The 14879-nt window shown below is 56.5% G+C and overlaps 1 protein-coding gene across 3 annotated transcripts in view; it reads right to left on the reverse strand.

Annotated features, from left to right (window-relative positions):
• The window catches only part of TLN1 (talin 1), a 53357-nt gene extending 38953 nt beyond the window's left edge, over window positions 1-14404 (reverse strand). For 2 of the 3 annotated variants that reach the window (XM_082241734.1, XM_082241732.1), the window contains exon 1: window positions 14314-14396. The gene's annotated coding sequence lies outside the window, so the exon portion shown is untranslated. Of the gene's footprint in view, window positions 1-14313 lie in introns of all 3 variants that reach the window. The other variant, XM_082241733.1, reaches the window with a different exon arrangement.
• Between the last annotated feature and the right edge of the window lie 475 nt (window positions 14405-14879).

Consider the following 14879-nt stretch of genomic DNA (forward strand, 5'->3'; position numbering starts at 1 on the left):
TCCTTCAGAACTGGGTGCCATGTTTGCCCCATGTGGTCGGGCCCTATGTGGTTGGGAGACTGTGGGAGCACCCACAGAGGGTGGCCAGGCAGGGGATGCAAGCCCCCAAGGTGGCTCCAGCTCCCCCCACATGCCAGCTATGGGTCAAAGAAAACGAAGGGCTCCTCTTCTTTCCACCTCCTCCTCTGTCTCTTCCTTTTCATCAAGGAGACGGACTCAGACAGAGTTTGCCAGAGGCTCCTTTTGTGGCTTCCGCTTTCCGTCTGCTGCTGTGCTAACTGTGGGGTTTTTGGACCTAGAACCTGCTAGCCATTCTGGGAGGCCGGTTGCCCCCTGAAGGCAGCGGGTGGGAGTCAGCAGGCAGGCTCCAGCCTCACCGCAGCGTTGCAGGCACAGGGAGTGGGCGAGGGGTGGGATTTTGCAAGAAGGGAGAGCAAAGGGAACGGATTTTGAAGCGGCAGCGGAAGCCCGAGAAAGGCGGCAGGAGTGTTGCAGGGGCCCCGCCAGGCTGGGGCTGCTCCTGGGGGCCAGCGCCCGCTCTGCTCTGGCCCCAGGGTGGAGGGGAGGCAGAGCGCCAGCAGCAGAAGCTGTACGTGGCCCAGGAGGAGGAGGAGGAGGCCGATGGAGGAGACCCCCCCCTCGCTCCACAGAAACATTCCAGGCCTGCATTCTTGAGCAACTCAGCAATGCAGCGCCTGCAGAGGCCCAGGCTCCCCATTGGCTGACAGAGCCCATCGGGCAAGGGAAGGGTTTGCCCCCCCCCCTTGCAGGCCAAGGAATGTCAGAAGCACCCTGGCAGAGGGCGGCACGTGTGGCACAAAGGCACCAACACGCCACCCATGTGTGCCACCAACCCCCCTCCCACCAAGGAAATGGGGAGAAGCAGCACCATTCCAGGCACAAAGCAACACTTGCCCCCCTCTGCACAGACCTCCTGCCGCCCCGACTTTCTCCCCACGCTTGCCCAGGCTCTGTGGCCAATGGGGAGTCTGGGCCGGCAACCGGATCAGCCGTTGCCCTTTTGCCCAGGAAGTCTGCCAGCCGGGCTGCCCAAGCCCAGAGAGAGGCAGTGTGTGTATCCCGCAGCCAGCACAGAATGCCTCTTCCAGCCGCCTCCAGTTAGGGGCATTACTCAGCACATGCCGCCTCCGGAGGGATGGGATCCGTGTCAAGAGCCAGCAGGAAAACCAGCCTTTCACAAGAGGAGGGAGGTGGCATGTGGGCCTGGGAGGCTGCCCCACCCACCCAATTTGGTAAATCCAGAGCCAGGGTCCCCCGCTGCATGAAGACCCTCTGGCCAGGCAGGGCTTGTACCTTCAAGGGTCTTTGCCCTCTCCCAGATGAGGACAATGGAAAGAGCCCCTGGGATCTCTCTCCAGCTTCTCCCAGGGGGGCCTCGCCAAAGCCCCTTCGCCCTCTCCTGGCAGATGTTTGGGTCAGCCAGACTGTGTGGAAAAGAAGGAAGGAGGGAAGCCACAAGGAAAGAGGCAGCCAAAATCCAGGCGCCTGCATATCCATCATCCCTGTCCAAGGCCCATCCAGGCCAGCCCTGTCCAGCTTCCCACAGCAGCCTCTCCTGGGGAGCTCAGAATCCAACCCTGGCTATTTGGCTGCCAACACCTGCGTCTGGCAGGTAGAGCACCCTCCGGGCACAGAGGCTCCGTTTGCAACTAGCACTTCCAACTGGCATTAGTTTAAGCTGTGCGTTTGCCCAACGGTTCTCCCAGGCTCCTTCTGCTAATCCCTGCCTGGCGCCTGGTCTCTTGCCGAAGCTCTTCCTTCGCAGCCACCTGAGCTTCTTGCATCTACAAATACCGTAAGTCGCCTTCTGACACACACAAGGCAGAGAGGAGAGGCCTGGGGCTGCCGTGTCAAAGGTCGTGCGGATCCCGGGAGGCAGAGGGGAGTTGGTGCCTCCCCAGTCATGCCCACGGGTGTCAGTGCCCATGCTCAGACAACCCAGAATCTCAAAACAGGAAGGTCCAGGCGAGAGGCAGCCCAAGGGGGTGCCAGGCAGCAGCTAAATGTGGGGGGGGTGAGTGCCAGGCAGATGCTCTCCCAACTGCCCCCCTGAGTTGTGAGCTACCAGAGGCCCCTTGACAAGATGCCCCAGAGGGAGCGCTGTGAGGGGCTGGGCTGTTCAAAAGACCAGCCTGCTCAATGCTAGGATTGCTGCTCTGAGTCCCAAGGACAGCCCTCCTGCTCTCAGGGCCCCAGCAGAGATGGAAGATGCGCAGGGAGAAATACCAGGCACGCTCCCCCCCCCCCCCATGCCTTGAAGCTTCGCCTGCAGATGCTGCAAGGTGAAGCAGAGAGGATCTTGCAAGAGACAGCGGGGGGGGGGGCTGGCGGCCAGGCGAGTCCCCCAAACAGGAAAAAACACGTCCTTGCTGACAGGCAGCCGCAGAGGGGAGCCAGCTCCACGCTGTCTAAGGTGTCACCCAAGAATGCAGGCCTGAGTCAAGGCTTTGGCTTCTCCTCCTGCAAGGCAGCAGCCGGACGGATCCAGGGCCAGGAAAGGACTCCTCAGGAGGAAGAGTCAGCCAGCAAAGCAGAGCTCTGGAGCCCATCCCAGGAGAGGCGTCCAGAATCTGCGACCAGAAGGCGCAAGTGGGGATGAGGCAAAGGCACAGGGGGGGGGAAGGGCTCCCCATGGCTGCTGGTCCTGGTGGGGCGATTCCTGCCCCCTCCAACAGCCCAGCAGCAAAGGTCTGACCCCCAGGAGCCGGAGCAGGATTGGGCCTTTGGGCTCCTGGCAGGTCAGGGTGGGCAGGTGGGTGCTGGCCAGAGGTCCAATTCTGCTGCAGGGCTCTTCCTCATATGGAGGGGCCGGCGGAGAGCAGGATGGGAGCAGGGGGGGCCTGAGCAGGTCAGAGGAGCCACAAAGGGGGGGCCGGATGAGAATGGGAGCCTCTGAAAGGAGATAAGGAGTGGGGGGGGAGGACTCTGTACACTGAAAGAGAAGGAGCCGTTCCCAGAGAAAGAAACCCCATCGCTCTGGGGGGAGCCACAGAGAAGCAGCGCCGGGTTGCAGGGGGTGGACTAGATGGCCCCCAGGTCCCTCCTGACTCTACAAGGCTCTCATTCTGCGAAGGAGTCCCTGAAGGGACAGGGCTGCGCAGCCAAGACCCCGCACCTCTGTGGCACCCCAAGGTCAAGGGGGTTGGCCCCTTCGCAAGCTGGCTTCCATGTGCCCCCAGGGGACCCCAGCCACTCAGAAGCGCAAGTCAGGGAAGGCCTTGACCCCAGGGCAGAAGACAAGGGCCCCCCCTCCTTCTCACCAGCCCCCATCCTTTTGCCAGAGTTGGGAAGTCCCCCTTCCAAGCTCTGCAGGGCTCAGGATCACTGAGAAAGCCAGGCGCTGGCGGGTTCTGCTTGGGAGCAGGGCTCAAAATTAGCAGGGAGCCAGGTGCTCCATTTGCCAGCATCTCAAAAAGTCTGGGTGCCGTTTTTTGTGCCAGGCTGACACTCAAGGATTACTGAAACGTACATGATTTGAGGCCTCAATGGATATTTTAAGGACAGGCAATATGTTAAGGAGTTTAACAATAAGTGTTTTGTACGGTACCAATATTTCTGTGGTAAACACCAAATTAAACATATATTAACAATTTCTGATAAAAATGTTACAGATAGGTAGCCGTGTTGGTCTGCCATAGTCAAAATAAAAAAATTCCTTCCAGTAGCACCTTAAAGACCAACTAAGTTAGTTCTTGGTATGAGCTTTCGTGTGCATGCACACGAATCTGAAGAAGTGTGCATGCACACGAAAGCTCATACCAAGAACTAACTTAGTTGGTCTTTAAGGTGCTACTGGAAGGAATTTTTTTATTTTGATAAAAATGTGTCACTTATGTGAATTGTGTATTAATTCATGCTATGTTTAAAGTATTATATGTGTTGGTAATGTGTATCAGTTTTTTGTTGACTGTTTTCTTTTCTTTTTGGAATTAATAAAGCATATTAAATATATACATTCATGCTTATTCAAATACCGTATTTTTTGCACCATAACACTCACTTTTTTCCTCCTAGAAAGTAAGGGGAAATGTCTGTGCGTGTTATGGAGGAAATGCCTACGGGTGGCATGCCTGCAGATTTTCCTCCTCTAAAAACTACGTGCGTGTTATGGTCGGGTGCGTGTTATAGAGCGAAAAATACGGTAATTAAAAGTGTTGCCGCCCCCCCCCCCATGACGACTAGACCCACAACCCAGGTCCCAGAAGCCATTTGGCTCCTAGATTTTCTATCCCAGTTTCTAACGCCGCTTGGGAGCCCCCCCCCCGAGGAGTGGGAGGGTCTTCTCTGCCCCACACCCAAGTCTCAGTGCCAGTGTTAGAAACTGAGATATAACATCTAGGAGCCAGGTGGCACCTTCAGTCTATAGTTTCCAGAACGATAGGTCTAGGCAGATTTTGCATAGCAAATGGTTTGTGTGCCTTGAGTTTTTGGTGCTGCGCTGCCCTGAAGATCAGCTGGCTGGTGGGGCATCGCAGCCATGCCAGCCAGTCAGATGGAGATGTCAGGTGCCAAATCTGGAGACCAGACGTTGCCACTTTCTCGCAGGTCAGTTGTCTGTCGTGAAACACGCCTGGTGCCCGGCTAATTCCAAACGCTGCTCAGAGCCTCCCCTCCCCATAGCAAGGGGGCTGACAGCACACCTGCCAATTGCCAGGAGGGGAACTTGATGCTCTATCAATCTCATCACCTCCTGTGCTCCGGCCTTTTCATCTTAAACCGTTTCTGGGACATCATTATCGTTCTGTAAACTGCCCCAATAAGTGTTTCGTTTTGTTTTTTAATTGAAGGGCAGGTTATAAATACATTTAACAAGCAATTGGGATTGAAAGTGGCCACCAGCTTGGCTAGCCTTGAAAAGGGAGCAGACACATGCATGGAGCAGAGTGCGACCCACAGCCAGGGCCCACAAGAGCTCTGCTGTGCCTCCAGGTGCTGGGATTGCAGTTTCCCCACTGGGGCATCTGGTGAGAATAGAATGATAGGCTAGCTGACCCTTGGCCTGATCCGGGGGGGGGCGGGGTGAGGAAGGGAGGTGCCTTTGGCTGGGGGGGAGGCAGGAGGGGCTGCTGTCCTCTCATGTCTCTTCCAATGGCTTTGGGGGGGGCTGGTTTGGGTCGCTGTTTCCCCCCTGGTGTCAATTCCCTGGTGGGACAAACCATCCCTTTGAAGCTGTTTTCCAAGAGGATCAAGCACAAGCTTTGTGAGGGGAAATGATGCAAAGGGAAAGAGCAACCCCCTCCCCAGGGCTGGAGTCCCGATTCAATCTGCCCCCCCCCAAAAAAAAACCACACACACACGTTTGCAGCTGCTTCTAAAAAGAATCTAGAGGCCCCTGCTCTCCAGGGACTTTTCAGTTTGGTTCTCGCCCTGCAAGGTCAGAGTGTCTGGAGTGGGGGAACCATCCGGGACCCCAAGTGAGCTCCCTACAGCTGCCAGGGGGGCGGTGAAGGTCCACAGCAGAGGCAAGCCTGGACTGAAGACCACCTTCTTCCCGTCCCCTCTTAATGCTCCCAGTTTGTGCCAAGAGCGCTCTGGGCCCGGCTGGGTGCACTTGCAGAGTCCGCCCTGAGCTGCCAGGCCAGAAGAGGAAGAGGAGGAGGGAGGGGCTTGCATGGGGGGGCACCTCTGCACGGCCTGCTCTCTCTGCACAGGAAGTTGTGCAAAGCAGCGTGGTTAGCACTCAGCTCAGCAAGTGGTTCTGCAGGCCTCTGGGGAGCTGGGGAGACAGACACACAGCCAGCCCCCCCTCCCTGCTTTGGCCAATGTATTGATGGGCCTTGTGCAATCTCTCTGGCCTCACCAGCTCACCAGTAGGGGCCAGGTTCCTGCCAGAACGGCATGCACACACGTTCTCGTGCAAAACACTCAGCGCTCAGGCCTGACGGGAGCCTTTGGGAACTGGCCATTCTGCACACAGCCCAGCGGCCCTGGGGAGGGCTCAAGGCAAGGCGGCTCTGCCGGCATCCTCCCCAGCCCCAGCCCAGCCCCCCTTGAGGTCCTTGTTTCCGCTCCCCACCCCCACTAGGGCCAGAAAGAGCAGGAAGAGGAACTTCAGGCTGGGAGGGAACAGCTCAGCTCCTCCCCCCACCCCACTTCCAATGCTGCTCTCAACCAAGTCACAGGCTTCTCCAACAAAGAGACCCCAAAATACTTTCCAAAACCCCTAGTCATCTTTGCTCCAGCTCTAGTCAAGCTGCAGCCCCAAAAGGAAAACTCAGTGAAAAATGAGTCGGCAAACTTACTATACCGGGGGGGGGGGGTGGAAATCAGTGGCAGAAACTCCGATATATAATCTCATTGCCAAATGGCAGCTTAAACCTAGGCTGCTGTCGGTACAATGGAATGTATAGGTTCTGTCCCCCCCCCCATGGGATGTTGTTGTTTAGCCGTTTAGTCGTGTCCGACTCTTCATGACCCCATGGACCAGAGCAGCAATTATTATTATTATTAATTATTATTATTATTATTACTACTACTACTACTATTACCATCATTTCTATACCACTTTATATTTTAAAGAACAAGTCTCAAAGCCATTTACAGCACATTAAAACATCAGATAAAACATTCCAGAATAAAACGAATTCAAGCTTCAAGGGGAAAATATCCCAGGTCCTTCTCAAAGGGGCGTTTTGTTTTCCTTAGTCACCAGCCTGGCATCCAGAGATCTCCCTGTGGTCACAATGGGATCCACGCCAGACAAAAAATGCACCTGGCACCTGGCTAATTTTGAACGCTGGTGGAATTAGCTGGTGAACGCCTTCCCTACTTGGGTGCCCAGCAAAATGTCAAGCCCGTGGCCCTCCTCCACCTCCGTCACATCACCCAGCACATGATCACACAAGGGACTGCGCCCAACCCATCGGGCACAAGGGAATGCTGGACGCCTCCCAGGCCTGACTCAAGACTTCTCAAGGAAGCAGAATGCAACCCCAAGGACCTACAAGGTCACTGGGCCTCAGGGGAAGAGGCATCTGCGCCCCAAGATCCACACGCTGCACCAATGAAGCACCTCCCCAACAGGGGTGCCAACTTGAAGAGAATATGGGGGGCCCAGGGAAGCCCCACCCCACATAATTGCATGCACGCACACCATTTGGATGACGCCAGACCAGAGGGGCTATTGGCCTGTCCAAGAGGCTCTTATGAGGCTCCCGAATGGGAGAGCCTGGGAGAGGCAGATTTGCAGGTGGAGGTTCAACAGGGCCCCACTCCTGCCCTCTGAGGAGCAAGTGGCTCCCTGGGGGCGCAGCCAGCCTGCCTTGCTCCACCGCTCCTCCTTGAGAGCCGAGCAGCACACCGCCATGCTCATGAACTGGAGGGTTGGAAGGACTCCTGAGGGTCATCTAGCCCAACCCTTGGCAACACAGGGACCACAGCAAATGCCTATCAGTGAAAGACCACAACTGAGTTGAGAAGGCAAGCAGGAGCACAAAGCGAACCAAGATCCATCATTCTGGGCTGGGATGAGTCATGCACTGGCGCAGGGCGACTCAAGGGAACTCAAACATGCATGAGTGGGCACCCCAGGCAGCCACCGCCTTCTCTTCCACCCCCATCGCTGCCATCACTGGATCCTGAGTAGCCCAGCAACCAATCAGAACGAAGCACCAGCCGCCTGTAAGTCCCAGTGTTGTCTTGAGCCCATGTCAGAGAATCCTCCATGGCAACAAAGGCAGCAGAGAAATCCCCGTCTCCATTTACCTGAGAGCAGGGCTGGCCAGGGGGGCCTTTCTGCATGGGCAGGTGGCGTCACCCCCTCTGGCCCTTGCTTGCCATGCTTGCTGGGGTTGATGGGAGGGAGAGGGAGGTGAGCAGCACTTGCAGGGCATAACTCTGGCCACACACACACACCAGGGAGGGATTTGTTGGTCCTGAGAGCCAGGATCTCCAGGGGGCTCCTGCGGCCAGTTTGCACCATGCTCTCCTGGCAAAGTGGCTTGAATTTAAGCCCCAGATTCGGAGGAATGGGATCAGCAGTGATGCTCTTTAGAGGAAGAGAGTTCAGCTCATGCAGCCGGCGGGTGTCAGTCAGTCGCTCCAAGGTTCAGACCAGCCCTGAGCCCTGCGCCTGACCTGGTGGGTGAAAACCACACGGCCAATCAGCCTGGGGCGGCAGAAGCTGCCAGGACCTATTTAAAAATTAAATGGTACCATTTCTTGCAAAGGAAGCAGGCATGAGACGTCTGCCCAAGCGATCCTGACTGGACTTGCTGCCCTCCTGGATAATTATTAGCCGGTCTTGGTCTTCAGCGCTGCCATTTCCTAGCAAATTATCTGAGCAGGTTGTGGCAACTCAACTCTCGGCTTTCTAGAGGATTTGGGATCCAACTTATCCAAAGTCAGACCTGGCTTTGGAAAGGAGTTTTGGATGCCTTTGCTCAGAACCGGACGGTTGGTTCTTCTGGATCTCTCCGTGGCCTTTGAGGCCACTGGCTCTAGACTGCTCAGGATGGGGACTGGAGGCAGAGCCTGGCGGAGGCTGCCAGCCTGCCTGATGGATGCTTGACCCTCTGTCCGCTGCCCTACAGGACTCCTCAGGGTTCCATCTATCCTTTCTCCTCTCCAGGGATGCCAGACAGGGTTCAAAATTAGCCAGGTGCCTTTTGCGACTGGGGATTGTCAGAATGCGAGCACTTTGAGAAGCCTTGGCACTGGGACTCAAGAATAAAATTGCTGCAGCAGCTGCTGAGAGCATGGGAGGAGAAAGGCTCCCCCCCCCAACTCCAGAGCAGGGTGGATTGATTTAAATCAAATTGGTTTAAATCACGATTTAAATCACTAGTCAGTAAGACTTGATTTAAATCATTTTTTTACAGAAAAACTCATTCTTGCTGGTATAATCTTAATATTTACAACCAGGTGAAGGTTTCATTTTTGGAATAATAACATTTCAGAGTAGTTTGTACAGTTATATCAAAAATTGCTGATTTGGTTACTATTAGAAACACAAAGACAGGTAATTATGAAATTTTTGTTTATATTTGGGCAACTTTTCTGCTGTACTTTATTGAAAGGAGAAAAATAATCATTTCCTTAGTAACAATTTAAACAATTTATTTAACTAAAATTGTAACATTATAGCATATGTATCCATGTTTGTTAACTGATGTGGTTAAACAATAAAAAAAACTTTAGAGTGAGTTTTAGCACACATGAAAGACTTAAAACAAATCCTTATTTCCCAATGAATAGCCTTTTAACTATAATGTAACTTAAATGGAAAATTATCTTTAGAAAGATTTTTCCTCCAAAAGTATTTTATTTTAAAAATCTGATTTAAATAAAAAAAAAATCCAATTTAAATGTTAAAAAAATTATTTATTTTTATTTATTTGAAAAAAATCATTGGTTTTTATCCACCCTGCTCCAGCGTAGGAAGAATCACTGCCGCATGTGCAGGGAAGTGCTGCGAGTCACCAGGCGGGAGCTGAGGGCGCGGAGGGAGAAAGGCCTCCCCACCCAAGTCCAGAGGAGGATCCCTGCTGTACAGCCAAGCGCCGCTTCCCCCACCAAAGAGCGAGCCGCCCTTGCAAAAAGGACAACATGGTGACTCGCTTTCTGCTTCTGCGCCCATAACCTGGGTTCCAGGAGCCATTTGGCCACTAGCTTTTCTACCCCAGTTTCTAACACTGATGCCATCAGTACGCAAAGGACTCTCACGCCTCTCCGTCCTCCTTTTCCTTGGATGCCAAGGAAGCAGAAAGGGCTTTCCAAGGGGTCAGTTCTGTCTGGATGGGGCGGCCCTCTCCTTGCCGGCTCCCACAACAGCTTGGCCTTGGCTAAGGGATTCCACAATCAAACATGCCCCTGAACGCTAATTACTATGATGACATTTTGTATAGAATACCTGTAGACTGGCAGTTCTCAAAGCAGTGTTCGAAATTAGCCAGGCGCCAGGAACATTTTGCACCTGGCGCGTTACGTCCGGGTTTCGCCGCTTGCAGACGGTCAAAATGATGTCACACGCATGCGCAGAAGCAGCGAAACGCGACCTGCGCACGCGCAGAAATGCTATTGTGCCTTACATTCTGTTTGGGATGCGAACGGGGCTCTGGAACGGATCTCGTTCGCATCCCGAGGTACCACTGTACAGCGACAATCACGCAATATGGCTAAAGGTGGAAAGGAGGAGAGGTTCCAAGAGAGGAAGGTTGGCTTTTGGAAATGATGCAGTATGCAGAACTGGCCAGATTAACAGCAAAGATCAGAGACCAAAATGATGGAAAAATTCCTGAGGACTGGAAGCTTTTTACTGAGTATTTAAAGAACTGCTATAGCAAAATGAAAAAGCGAGCGGGACTTGCAAAGATGAGCAACAGCATGAATTATTAAGACAAATAGGTTAAATTGGGTGCATTAAATAAGGGAAATGTGCAGCATTTAAGGGTAAATATGGAAACCATGGAAGAGGAGGACAGGAAGTCAATAGATAAAGTAACTTGGGGTTTATGTTAAAATGTGTAAAGTTTTCTCTTTTTTTGAGAATAAATAATAAATAATATTTTTTAAAATACTACAGTGCAAGGATCCATTGCAGGCAGGACTGTTTAATGTGGTAAAATAAAGCTTTAGAGAGAGTATTCAGAGTTTCTTCATTTCAGTGGGTCTACTCTGAATACAGTCCATGGTTTTTAATTTAAAACCACTGGCGGAGATGATCCAGGGGCCTGTCCTGTTGAACCCCAGCCCTCTTCACTAAACAGGGCTGTGGGGGGCTTCAAGGAGCTGCCCACCTAACTTCCCAAAGAGGGAGAGAAGGAAAGACAGAGGCATGGGGTGGGATACAGCTTGGCACCTGCTGGAACAAAGCCACTGGACCTGCCCCCCCCCCCAGCACCTCATCCGCCGGCCTGGCAGGCTCACCCTGGATGGCTGGAAAAGATTGCTGGGAGATTCCGGACTCTCAGAAACAGGATCTCCAAAACTATTTCCCTTGAAGACTCACTTCTGCCTGCTGGTCTGCTCAGACAGTCCATTTCTGCAAAAGGCATCGGAAGGAACTTCTGCAGGCCTTTAACCCAGGGCAAAGAGCGGACGGGGAAGAGGCTTAGGCAAATGCTCAGAAAGACCAGGGCTGCCATCCTCCCCTGAATTAACTGGGCACGACAACTGCACTGCACCATCCTCAGAGCTGGGGCAGACTCTCTCCAAGTCTACTCAAGCGCCACAACCTGAAGATGAACCGTGAAAAATGTGTGTCAAATCTTTTCAAAGGGAAGGAAGTGAAGCCAAGTCGGGAAGCCTCTTCTGCAGTGTCCCAAGACTCACTGTAATAAAATGTCATCTCACAAGTATTTTTTTCATTTCTTAAAATAATCATAGTCTGCCGTTTCTGAGCGTGGGAAAAGGGAACCAGGGGAGTAGAGACAGGTAGCCAGGAAGTCAGAGGAGGGGGTTCCCAGAGGGCAAGCAAGAGCCCCCTTCACCCACCCACCACAAAGCCCACCTGCTTCTGAGTTTGGCAGGAGCACAGGAAGGGGGCAGAGGGGGCAGGAAAAAGTGTCACACACTTGGGAAACCTCTTGGCAAACTGCTGATTCCCGCCCCCCTTTTGAAAAACCCTGTAGCAGGTTCCACAGATGAGACCTGCAGCCAGTCTCGTTCTTGTCCAGCCTCATCGCAGCAGCCCTTCCAGGCAAAGAGCAGATTCCAGCAGGGAGAGGGAAGCTCTGCAGCCTGAAAACATTCACCCTCCTCGCCCCCCCCTTGCAATCCGAGGCGTAAACAATGACTGCTACCAAATATGGAATTTGTAGCCGGCCAGCCACAGAGGCAGGAGCCCCACAGCCTTCCAGCCTCCTCCAGGCAGCCGATGCAGAGGACCACGCAAAGAGGGGCCCCCATGCCAGTGACTCAGTGCAAAACCTGCCCTGAAGAGGTGGCACGTGGTGCAAAAGCAGGACCCCAAGCGGGAGAGACCCCCATTCTCAAGGGGGCTTCATAGGCACAAATCGGTTTTCTATAGCGGAAGTTGCACTCCTATCAATATTGGCATTTCCACACACAACACCCTCAGGCAAATCAAAGAACTGGGCCCAGGCACGTCTCCTGCTCCCTGCCAGGCCCACAACAATCTCTGCTCTCTGAAGGTCGCCCCCCCCCCCAGGCCACAAGTCTCTCCCCCTGCCCCAGAAACACAAAACACCCTGGGTCCTCATCCTTCACAGGCTGGATGCGTTCCCACTAGGCTTGTGGGGGGCGCAGCCCAGGGGCCATGATTCTGCCCTACACCCCAGCCACCACTGTGGGGCCATCAGCTGCCCCCCACCTTCTCCTGCCCCTGAAAGCGCAGGCGGTGCCAGGCCAGGCTGCTCTGAAGCAGAAGCCCAGAAGGTCATCCCCACACGAGGGCCGAGCCCAGCCACGGAGCAAGGGCCCCAGGGCTCAGGGGCCCCCTCTGCTGCTGTGCCCACCCAGCCCCAACCTGCCTCAGGGGCGAGAGAGACAGAGAGCCCTATTCTCTGGAGCCAGGGCGCCCTTGAAGTGGAGCAGCGTCTGCCTGCATCTTACACCCCACGGGGCCTCCGCCTCTGGGTACAATCGCCACCTTGTTCTGGGATCAGGGCAGGACACACATCACAAGCAGCTTAGGGGATCAGCAGACTCCCCTCTGGGGGGAGCAAGGAGGGCACAGAGCCCAGGTGGGGAGGGGGGCAGCTGGAAGCCAGGCTGCGGAGTGGATCAGGGGGGCAGCTGGGAGGGTCCCAGCAAAGAGAGGCCGCTGCAGCTTGAGCTCCCCAAAGACAAAAACGGAGACATGACAACCGCACTACAAATGAGGAAATGATTAATTTAGCAACTAGCATGAGGCAGAGAGCAGGCCGGAAAAACAGAGGGGCATCAAGTCAGAGCAAGGAACAAGCAGCTACAACTTTACTCCATTAAGAAAGGAGCAAAGGGGAACCAACTTTTAATCTGTTTCCTTGCAGTAAAGAAAGATGGCAAACTGCTGGTGGCTGTTCTTCCGTTGCCAGTTGGGAGGGAGCTTTTTGGGGCTGGGGGAGCTCCGATTTCCCCTGCAGACCCTGCCCGGGGAATGAGTAGCTGGTCGTGGCTCCGTGCGAGGGGCTACGAAGAGGGAGTGGAAAGGGCTCCAGCAGCTGAGTGCAGGGAACCAATAGGGGCAGAAAGTCCGGCCTGAAGGCTAGAGAAACAGAAGGACTTCCACGTCTGTCCGGAATGCCAGGCAGGCGCCCCACGCCCAGGAAAAGGAGGGCATCTCTGCCCTGGAAGCGCCGGCCAAGGGTCGCCAAAGTGGGACCCGCACCGTCCAGGGCCTGGCGCGCAGCCCCGCGAGTCGGGAGCGACTCGGCCTAACGGGAGAGCCTTGCAGAAGCGGCGGCAAAGCGTCGGGGAAGCAGCGCCGTCGGAGGAAAGGCGGGAGCAGGACTGGCCGCGGCACTTCGCCAAGCCACGCGCTCCGCCTCCGCGCTCCCGTTTCGCGCGCGGCCCGCCGAAGGCAAAAGCCCGACAGGCAGCGGGGCCTCGACGGCAGATCGGCCCCGGCCCGGCCGGGCTGCGGGGAGGGAAGCGGCGCCCGCCGGAGACTCTGCAGAGCGGCAGCCTGCCGCTCGCCGGGGCGGAACCCGGCCGGGCCTGATTCACTTCCTGCCCAAGGGGCGCCCTCGAGGGCCGCGCCCAAGCCCAGGCGGCAACCCTCCGCTTCCCGGGCGAGGGAGCCCCGACGAGGTGGTCGCCGCCGCCACCGCGGGGATGGGAGGTTTGCGCCCATCTGGAAGTCACGTGCAAGCAGCCGGGACCGGCCCGAGCAGGAGGAAGCCGAGACCCTCCGGGAGGCGGTCTCCGCCCGCCCCGTCCCGCTCGGAGCCTCGCCCCGCGCCCACGCGCCGCCCTCCGCCAAGGAACGGCCCGTGCCCCGCGGGGCAGAGACCCTTCCTCCCCGCCGGAGAGCTCTTCCCGAGGGCAGCGGAGCCCGCCTGGGCCCGGCCCCGAGGCTACGGGAAAGCCGTCGGGCAGGAAGCCAGGAAGGCGGGACCTGCCCTGCCCCAGCCGGGATGCGCCTGGCACGCGAGCGGGAGGCGGCCGGGGCGGCGGCACTGGGGCGCCCGCGGGCCGAGGGAGGAGGAGGGCGCGGAGCGGGAAGGGACCAGACCCGACGGAGCCCGGACGCCGCCCCGCCGCCGCTCGACTTCTTCTTTCTCCCTCCCTCCCTCCCTCCCCGCCCGCCGGGGGGCGCCTGCTCCTCCTCGGCCCCCCAACTCCTGTCCGGATCAAGGGAAAGAGAGTCGCCTCCCGCCCCCCGGAATGAGGCGGGGGGCGCCGTCCTACCTGGGGGGACGCGGCGGCGGCGGCGGCGGCTCCTGCGGGGCGCGACTGGCTTCTGGGGGCGGAGCGCCGAGGGGCGGGAGCGCGACCTCCCCTCCCCCTCCTCCTCCTCCGGGTCCCCCGGACCCGCCCCCCGCCCGGCCGAGGGAAAAGCGCCGCCCGCCCCGTCTGCCCGCGGCGCAGGCGCAGAGCCGAGAGGAAGCCGCCGCGGCCATGTTGGGGGCGGGCGCCGGGCTCTTTCCCCGGCGGCGCCCTCGGCCAATCAGCTGGCGGGACGAAGCCTCGCGGGGCCGCCCCGCCGCAGTGCGCTGAGCGGAGGCTGAGCAGGCTCTCGCCGGGTCGCTCCCTCCCCAGACACGCGTCTGGCTGCGTCTTGCGGAGCCCAGAGCAGCACGTGGGAAGGCTCGGGTTTGGTAGGGACGGAAAGGCGGGGGGAAAGCCCCTCTCAGCTGAGGACAGCGCGAAATTCAGCCAACAAAGGCCATGGCATGTCCTTCTGGACAGAGGGGCTTACAAGCCTGACACCAGTGTTCTGGAAGAAGCAAGGAGCACCGGCGTCGAAGCAATTG

This window comes from Podarcis vaucheri, assembly GCF_965113315.1.
Source record: "Podarcis vaucheri genome assembly, chromosome: 11".
Classification (NCBI taxonomy): Eukaryota; Metazoa; Chordata; class Lepidosauria; order Squamata; family Lacertidae; genus Podarcis; species Podarcis vaucheri.